Source organism: Dreissena polymorpha, chromosome 3, assembly GCF_020536995.1.
Source record: "Dreissena polymorpha isolate Duluth1 chromosome 3, UMN_Dpol_1.0, whole genome shotgun sequence".
Lineage (NCBI taxonomy): Eukaryota > Metazoa > Mollusca > Bivalvia > Myida > Dreissenidae > Dreissena > Dreissena polymorpha.
In genome coordinates, this window is record NC_068357.1 from 151,216,366 (window position 1) to 151,227,261 (window position 10,896).

Genomic DNA, 10,896 nt, shown 5'->3' on the forward strand with positions numbered 1-10,896 from the left:
TCAACAATCGTACTCATGATACGTCATTTACTTGCATACGCTAGTTCAACAAATTAAAGTGCCGAAATGTGTGAGCTGATTACCGTTATGACTCGGTTATTTAACACATATTTGACATGGTTACAGCATATATTGTACAAATACTGATATTTTAAGAAATTTTGACCCTGCTTATTTAAATAAATTTTACAAGGTTATGACACAAATTGTACAAATCCTGGTATTGCACAAAAGGTAAGTGATTAGTAAATAATGCAAATAATGACAAATCAAAACTATGTATTAAGAGTAATCGTTACCAAACGAAATGCCACGTACCATAAAATTATAATTTATGTACATTAAACTTGCTTACTATTCGGTGTATGTTTCTCCAGAGTAAGAATGACGTATTAAGATAAAATGACAAACAGATATGTATACAACATTTCGTAAATTCGACTATTCAAGCAACATGTTATCTTCACGAATAATATAGAACGGATGTTCTCATATTAATTACATAATACGTTTATTTGGTGCGTTGTCTACTTAACCAGTGCTTCGCTACCTAAAAGGAATGCAATCAAGTTTAATTTTTATCATTTGAATAAACTTCAATATTTTCACAAGGTATACATTAAGAAGATATCGAAACTTATCTATAAAATTGTCATTTTTAAAAATGGTTTTCCATTTTTACCTTCATTTAACAAAAGAAATACTTCAGCGGTTTAATAATTTCAGTAATTTAAGACAGCCTTTACATGTATATTTGAATACCTGTGACTGGCACATAATCGTTCTTCATTAAAATCTATTGAAACTGCTAACCTACATTCGATGTAGATTTTTAAACACTGCTTTGGCTACAATATCAACATGTAGATAATCGATAAGAACGTTTAAGTTCGATGTTCGTGGTGTTGAAAGGAACTCGACAAAGGTAGCATTGCTGAAATGAAATGTCTCGTCGTTTTCTTTTTGAATAAACTCTCATTTATATTATCTTTATTTTATATAAACTAATTTATGCTGACATTGTTTCGTAAATAAATAAACAGTAGTAAAATTATTGTTTGAGGTGAATTATACATTAAGTACTGCTATTTGCGTACGAACTATTGTGAACGATATTCTAACGGAGTAAAATTCTTATCAAAGTGTGTGGACTTTTATAAGATTGATTTTACATTACATAAAGACATAAACACATAATACATCCTAAGTTATAAAATACATCATGCAACCGTCTCTATTGGCAGATGGGTTGTGTTGGGTGTGGTGGGTCTACTGACGCTCGGTGCAACCCAAAATGTCCTCATACTTTTTGGGCTGTATCTAATTTCCATGTTCTTATATTCTGAATGACATTTGATAATACATATTTATTTGATGCTTTCCGGTGGTTTATATATCTGTGAATTAAAACTGATAATTTCACTGTTTCAAACCGTGAAAATCAACAGTTACAAGAGCACCGCCTTGCGGGTGCAGACCGCTCATCTATTTTTCTTTTTAAAGGTGTAGGACCTATCTCAATTTCAATCACAAAGGAGGGAGGGGTGGCGTGGAGAGGGGTGTAAAGTGTGGGGGCCTGGTCATTTATTACATTATCTTCCAAAAATGCAAAAAAATGCAAAAATAAATGGGGGGGGGGATTCTTTGGTGGGATGGTTGGACGGTATTTCGAAAATAAAATAATAAAAATAAATATTTGTGTTTTTAATCATGTATGAAAAAAACAGGAGATGTGTTTGTCAGAAACACAATGCCCCATATTGCGCCGCTTTGAACATTTTTTTTTACCTTTGACCTTGAAGGATGACCTTGACCTTGAACTTCCACCACTCAAAATGCGCAGCTTTATGAGAACGCCGCTTTCAATTTTTTTTTACCTTTGACCATGAAGGATGACCTAGACCTTGAAGAATGACCTTGACCTTGAATTTCCACCACTCAAAATGTGCAGCTTCATGATAACGCCGCTTTGGATTTTTTTACCTTTAAATTGATAGATGACCATGAACTTGAAGAATGACCTTTACCTTGAACTTCCACCACTAAAAATGTGCTGCTTCATGAGGACGCCGCTTTGAAATTTTGTATATTTTTTACCTTCGACCTTTAAGGATGACCTTGACCTTGAAGGATGACCTTCACCTTGAACTTTCACCACTCAAAATGTGCAGCTGCATGAAAACGCCACTCTGATTTTTTTTACCTTGAAGGATGACCTTGACCTTCCACCACTCAAAAGTGCAGCGTCATGATAACGCCGCTTTGAAATTATTTATTTTGAACTTTGACCTTGACGGATGACCATCACTTTGAAGAATGACCTTGACCTTGAACTTCCACCACTCAAAATGTGCAGCTTCATGAGAACGCCGCTTTGATTTTTTTTTCATTTTTTTACCTTTGACCTTGAAGGATGACATTGACCTTGAAGGCTGACATTGATCTTGAACTTCCACCACTAAAAATGTGCAGCGTTATGAGAATGCTGCTTTGAATTTTTTTATAATTTTTTTTTCACCTTGAAGGATGACATTGAACTTGAGCTTCCACCACTCAAAATGTGCAGCTTTCTGAGATGCACATGCATGCCAAATATCAAGTTGCTATCTTCAATATTGAAAAAGTTATGGCCAATGTTAAAGTTTTTTGACTGACAGACGCCATAAATTTGGCATTTGACCTTGAAGGATGACCTTGACCTTTCACCACTCAAAATGTGCAGCTCCATGAGATACACATGCATGCCAAATATTAAGTTGCTATCTTCAATAGCGAAAAAACTATGGCCAATGTTAAAGTTTTTTCTGACGGACGGACAGACTGACTGAGGTACTGACACACTGACATACTGACGGACAGTTCAACTGCTACATGCCACCCTACCGGGGTAATAAAAAAAATATTTGGGGGTGGGTGGTGGGGGGGGGGGTAAGGTGTGAGGGTGTGGTGGTCATTTATTAGATGATCTTAAAAATAAAATTGGGGGATTGAGGGGGGATTCGGCTGGGGGGGGGGGGGGCGTGGGGGATGGTTTGGGTGGAGTCTATTGTGGTATGACAGGTAAGAGTTGTTTTGTCAAAGTATCAATCAAATCTAATCATAAATAAAGAAGTTGTGGCAATTTTAGCAAAATTTAATAATTTGACCTTGAGACTCAAAGTCATTCAAAGGTCAAGGTAAAATTCAACTTGCAAGGAACAGTACCCTCATGATGGCATGCAAGTATTTGAAGTTTGAAAGCAATATCCTTAATACTTAAGAAGTAAAGTGGATCGAAACGCAAAATGTAACCATATATTCGAAGTTACTAAGTCAAAAAAAGGCCATAATTCCGTAAAAATGACAACCATAGTTATGCAACTGGTTCTTTACTGTCCCCGTATGATAGTTTGCGAGTGTTCCAAGTATGAAAGCAATATATATGATACTTTAGGGGTAAAGTGGACCAAAACACAAAACTTTACCAAATTTTCAAGTATAAAGGGCTCATAATTCCGTCCAAATGCCAGTCAGAGTTACATTACTTTGCCGGCACAGTTCCCTTACGATAGTTTGTAAGTGTTGCAAGTATGAAAGCAATAGCTTTGATACGTTAGGAAAAAAGTGGCCCTAAACACAAAACTTTACCAAATTTTCAATTTTCTAAGTATAAAAAGGGCACATAATTCTGTCAAAATGCCAGTCAGAGTTACATTACTTTGCCTGCCCAGTCCCCTCATGATAGTAAGTAAGTGTACCAAGTTTGAATGCAATAGCATTGATACTTTCTGAGAAAAGTGGACCTAAACGCAAAACTTAACCAAAATTTTCAATTTTCTAAGTATAAAAAGGGCACAAAATTCTGTCAAAATGCACGCCAGAGTTATCTAACTTTACCTGCCCAGTTCTCTCATGATAGTAAGTAAGCGTACCAAGTTTGAATGCAATAGCATTGATACTTTCTGAGAAAAGTGGACCTAAACGCAAGACTTAACCGGACGCCAACGCCGACGCAGACGCCGACGCCAAGGTGATGACAATAGCTCATAATTTTTTTCAAAAAATAGATGAGTTAAAAACTACTAATTCGTGTTTTTTAGCGATGCCAGAATTAAAGCAATCCGTTTTCATATATACCATTCCCAATTTAGCGTATGTGTTACCTTTTTTGTATATTAGTAATTAAATTATATTGTGGATTGTACTTTATTATTAAATGTAATAAACCAACAATTGCGATACTTTAGTTTTGTCATTGTTATTATCTAAACTACCATAATAATAATTATTATTATTGTATTATGATTATCGGTATCTATATTTTAACGCATCGACTGAACAAAAAATACGAACGATTCGCTGGTTGACTTGAAAACTGGAACACCTTTTTTCGGTTAAATTTTTGGCCTCATTCCTAATGTCACACAATAGTTATTTAGCCCGAAAGACTGCCGCAATTGCCTAATGGAATGCTCCTAAAATATATTGATTTGTTATAAAATGCAAAATGTTTTTTCCCGTTCCAGCTTCACAGTTTAAACATAAGTTAATAAAATACTGTCTTTTTGACTGCCTGTCAATTTTCAAGTATTTGTTAGCGAAAAACAAAACCCACAAATACGCGTACTTTAGTAAAAATATTTTCCCTCCCCATCAATTCATTTTCGTCAAACCGTCCCTACCAAATATTCTAATGATTTTGGTATTAAACTTTGGTCAATATCTACACTTTACTTAACATATATTGATAGCATATTTTAGAACAGTTGTTTTACGAGCATACCTTTTCTAACTGGCATTATAGAGGAATGATCAATATAATATATTTTCCAATAACGGTCATGTAGAACTCTTTGTTTAATTGTCGTGTCAGGCGATATAAATGAAACCCCTTTGAATTGCTTTCATAATATGTTTTCAGTCAAACAAGTCATGCAAAGAAGCCATATTATTGGAAAAATAATCAAATAAAGGAACGGTAATCGTGTCCAGTTACCTATTGTGAAATGCCTTTTTATCAAGTAACATGATCGTCAAGCAGAAATATAGAAATATTGCCATAGTTTATTTGATAATACAGTAGGCAATATGCCCATGAGTATACATGAACTGTCACAAACAATATTTAAAAAAAACAAAGTCACAGGTCATTCGAATCATAGACATCAAAAATATATCGGTACATTGTAAAGCAAAGTATTGGATATTTTATAAGACAATATACAGCGAGAGGCTGTGCATAAATATATACAAAAGTCCTACCGTAATCATAATATGTATTATAAGTATTTCTTATTTCCCATGCTTTAAAAATAAACATTTTTAACAATATTGCTATTTTGAGAGGTCAATAAATATACAAACTTTTACATATTTGGTCTTACGTAATAACATGGTTTATAAGTGTATAATGTAAACTCCACAACAAAGTGGTGTTCATCCTCTCAGACATTGCATAAAGTATATCTTCTTTCTTCATAAGGAATAGCTATTGGTTTTTACCATTTACCCGTTTCTACTTTAAGCTTATATGCAGAGACTCTTAATCTAGAGAGAGCCATTCTGTACTTTGAAATATTTACATCACGTAAATAGGATTTAAATTTAAAATCGGGTATTAATATGCATGTTTTTGCTCAAGTTTATTCACTCATTTCGGTTTTCGAATTTTGTATAAACATGTCTGTAACTCTTACTCTAAAAAAATTCAAAAATATTTCTACATCCCGTACCCCTTGGTTCAGCCATACATCGTTAAAACCACAATTACCTAATAGTTGTTTACCATGTAGGCCCAAGATCTGTTATTGGGGGAATGTTTCTTATTCTCGGAACATAATATCATAAACAAGTTATATATATTTAATAGCATGTGTGTTTACTATCTTTAACCAATATCTTATTATATTAATGCTCTGACGGATAAAGACGTTCTTCATAGTTCTCCATATATAAAGTTATTCTGTGTTTGCCTTCGGACTCCTTATAATAATTTTCAATAATTAAAATGTATTCATTCTTTCTTATATTGCTCTGTAAACCCCATTTTTCGGACCCATAACTTAAAACCGGATACATTATTTTATCAAATATTTCTAATCTGTGTTGTAGTGTAATGTTATAAAATTTCGACATATATTGTCTGAATTTAAAAATAGCTTTCAAAGATTATCCACACAGACTTTCAAACGTTTTAAAAAAGTGCCCCCTGAGAAAAAGACCAAACCCAAATATGTAAAGTTATCAACAATTTCTAATACGTTGTTATTATATATAAATCTCATATTTTGTTTAAGTCTTCCTCCTTTTTTAAAGACCATGACTTAAGTTTTTTGTGCATTAACCGTTAACTTCCATCGATCACAGTATTGTTTTAACAAATCTAATCCTTTCTGTAAACCAGTTTCATTTTCTGAAATCAAAACACTATCGCCGGCATATAACATTATGAATAATTTTAAGGTGTCTAAATTTATTTCATCATAACTATTTGTCAGCAAATATTCCTCAATGTTATTCAAATAAATCGCAAATAAAAATGGAGACAATGATACACCCTGACGTACCCCTAACAGGCATGTCAAACTTTCGCTAACCTCATTGTCATATTTTACCCTTGACTTAACAATACTATACATTGAACAGATAATGTTTAATATTTTCCCTCTCATACCTAGCTTTATCAGTTTATACCACAGAATATCTCTTACAACGTAATCAAATGCTTTTGTAAAATCTATAAATGCTACAAATAGTTCCTTTTTCTTTTTAAATAAATGCTGTATTACATTATGCAATACAAAACTATTATCTATTGAGTCCATGTTTTGTCTAAATCCTGCCTGAGCCTCAATGTTAACATTATACTTTTCCGCCCAAATTGTTAGCCGGCCATTTAAAACTTTCGTAAATAATTTTCCTAGTGCACTGAGTAAAGTAATACCACTGTAGTTATTGGAATTATTAACACCACCTTTCTTATGCAGTGGGACCCTCTGACCATGTTTCTGGAAAGTAACCCGAATAAAAAAAAATGTGCAAAGAACTGTCGCGAACATGTCTATTTCACAACTAAACTTAAAAAATTCGTTAAGGAAATTATCTGGACCACCCGATTTACCTTTTTTCTTAGTTTTTTACAACATTTTTTTTATTTCATGCGTGGTAATGATATTATTCAATTCTTCGAACATTATGTTTAATTCTCCCCCTATATACCTGTCGTTAAAATATAAAATGTCTTAATCTGATTGAAAAAACACAGAATCGGGATCATTTACCGATTTAAAATAATTTAAAAAATCATCTGATGACAAAGAACTAGAATTGCCAACAACCTTTCCTTTTAACATGTTCCAATATAACTTTGAATTATTTTTCTAGCTAATTCCGATTTATGTGTTTGCAGTTTATCATAATCATTTTTTTATATTTCTAACACATTTTTTCAAATTTGATCTAGCTGCCACCAGGTCCCTTCTTGTTTCATCGCAAGGATTATTTCTGTTATAATTAAGAGAAGTATAATAATAATTCTTTAAATTTGTACGCACATGGTCAAAGTATACACCATCCTTATTGTGGTTTTGGTTACACAAATTCCTATGTAAATTTTGTTTAAATATAGGCTTACATACCCCATCTAATATATCGATAAAAGCTGGAACATTTAAATATAAATCCTCATGTGAGTTTGACAAAAGAATGTTTCCACAAAGAGATTCAAAATGTATAGTATTTTCTAACGAGCTTAATACATTCATATACAAATCTTTTTTTACTATTATCCCATTTATATGTGTATAGCAATTTAACAGGATCCTCTTTATTTTTGACATCATCAGAATAAGCCGATGTGTACATATTTAAACTAAACGAAATAACACAGTGATCGGACACAATTTAAGAATCGTAAATGTCAAATGTTTAAAACAGTTTAAGAATATTTTGGACAAAACATATATCGACAGCGCTACACCCTTGTTAGTTTACGCATGTGAATTTACCAATGCCTTTATCTGTACCACAGTGGCCGTTTACTATCCTTAAACCTGCCGATATACAAAAATCTAGTAATTATGGCAATTTGCCATAATCATTTACTGTTTTATGTTGACTGTTTCTTTCGATTGCATCATCCATTACATAATCATGTGGCCACATGTCTAAAATATGTTTATTTTCATATACTGCATAATCTGGCTTAATCTCCACCCGTGCATTTAAATCCCCACACAGTATAAAGTTACAATCATTAATATACTCTTGTTCAAAATAAATCATATCATTTGATAATATATCAAAGATAGTATCATCATTTAGGATTTCTCGACTACTACCTTGAGGCACATTGTATATCAAACAGAGAAAAACTTCATTCTGCAAACCAAATAAGTTACCCTTCAATTTAAGCCACGTTATACCATCATCAGTTCATTTTACACATTCAACATAATTAAATAAACATTCATGTACATATGCTATTACCCCACCGCTGTCCCTCCTTGCGTTTAATGTTTTGTTTCTACTGTTTAACACAAAATAATTAAAACTGGCGACATCATTTAACAAACTGTCATTTCCCCAAGTTTCAGTAAATAACAAATTATCGTGTGTACTAAATAACTGTTGAATTTCAGATGTATCTAATTTATTGTAGGATTTCCATAACAGTCCTTGAATGTTAAAAACACAAAACTTGACCTCTCGTAACGCCTCATCGCTGTCCTACTTTCGAGCCGTGTTCTGCCTCGTTGCCTTTGAGCTGTCAATTTTATGGGATCACACGATTGCTTTTACAGTAGATCTATTTTTAGGATTGGCTGCTACGGAACTTTTGATTGGGGGATTTACATCGCTTGTCGTGTTTACATTTCTGGAGTTTGAAATCATGTTTTGTTTGGTGATTTTATCGGTGTGATTGATAGTGACAGCTTCTGCGTTCGACTGTTCCTGTTAGAGTTTACGTTCGTGTACAACCGAGGAATGTTTTCACGTTTTTTTTCAGCTCAGTTTGTTCAATGTCATGTGTTATTATTTTGTTTACATTATCGGTGTATTGTTATTCGGATGTTGTTCCCGGACAAACTTTGTCTTCAAACATTTCGCTCTCACTTTCACTTTCGCTGATAGCCGTGCTTACCGCATCATCTATCACTGTATCTGCCGAGTACACTCTTTTTTCTTTGCCTGTGTATTGAGGTATTTTATATTTATTTTTGTCCGTGTTTCATGCTACTAATCTGTCATGACCTAGAACTTGAAACCATTCAGGAAACATGTCTATCATTGTTCTGCCATTTATACAGAGTCTTGCTGGGTATTTAATTTGCACCTTGTGCCTTTTCATTGCAGCATTTCTTGCTTCTTGAGATTTAAACAGGCTTGATCGTGCTTTAGATATCTCTTTAGGGTACTGCCTATCAAGTCCAAATGGGCTCCTTTTTAGTTTGTAAGCATTTTCCATGATTGTCTCGGTATCAACGTTATCCCTAAAACGCACTACCATGTGTCTTTTAGCATCTCTACACTTACGGTCGAAACGGCCCATTCTATGTGCTCTTTCAATATGCATATCACTTGTGTCAATATCTAGCTCTTCGCTAAAAAGATTCAAAACAAGTTGCGTACAGTTACCTTTCAGTATCTCAGTGAGTTCGTATATCACTATGTTGTTCCTCATGCTTCTAGACTCTGCATCTATTGATTTGTATGTGGGCACTTTTGGAGTTCAGCCTTTGCTCTTCGAGAAGTCTTTTAATTTAAGTAACCCTGTCATTCATTTCGAGGTAACTCTTGTTGATACATTGTATTTCCTTGTTCCATTTACACAGCTGATTTTCAATTTCACTCATTTCACTGACCTGACTTCCGCTTCCGGGGTATCTTAACACAAAATAAGATGAAGTAAAAATGTTATTTTTGTGATCTGAGTGATATTTTATGGTGAAATTGAATGGATAAATGTGTAGGATAAAGAGCAAAACGCAAGTATGACAATTTAGAAAACTACATCATAAAGACATTAGCAGTTTGTTTGAAATTGTTTCCTCTACCGGCATCATGCGGCAGGTGGGATATTGAATTTATTGGAAAAAAATAGATTGGAAAACTGGTTTAGTACCTACCTAACAGTTTTCTGTTAGTTCGTCACGCATGACTTAACAGTTTAATTGTCGAATTACCTACTAAACAACAGTGTGACAAGCTATTGAAATCCAGACAATAGGTACAATACGACAGAAGATCAGTCGAGGGTGACCGAGTCAGAGCGTTGTTTTCTTTGATCGTGATTGTTGTGATAAAAGTAAAAGTAAAATCACGCAGTTATGACTACAAACAATGGCATTCATCAAAAACAAGTGAAAGTGCTTTAACAGACGATAGCCGTTTAGAACCACCAGTTTTTGAAACACCCGTAACATCAAAGCAAACTAAGAGACATTATAAAAAGAAAAAGACCGACAAAGCTTTATCGAACCAGAAAATCCTGACAGATTTCATGACAAGTAAAGAAACGGAAATGCCAGCAGATCAATCGCAACCATCGATCGTAAAGCGCTTAAAAGAAAGAGATCCGCTCAAACTTTTCAAATGTACTTACAAAAGATGACAGCTTAATCATAAAAAATAGCATACGGGAAACGCTCGAAGAACTTAAAGAGAAACTTCTGGGCTCAGTGATAAAACGAATCGAAATAATCGAAGGGAATATGTTCGAACAAGCAAAAGTGGGCGAGTCGCTAAAACAACAAATCGAGGCAAAAAACTGGAAATCGACTTGTTAAAACAAAAAGAACAATCCTCAGAAAAAGCGCATGAGGCCAGTCTTAACGACCTGGAACCTTACGGTCGAGAAACATTTAACCAATATCAGACTTGGCTTAGCAAGCCATGGCCAGGAAAGGACAACACCTC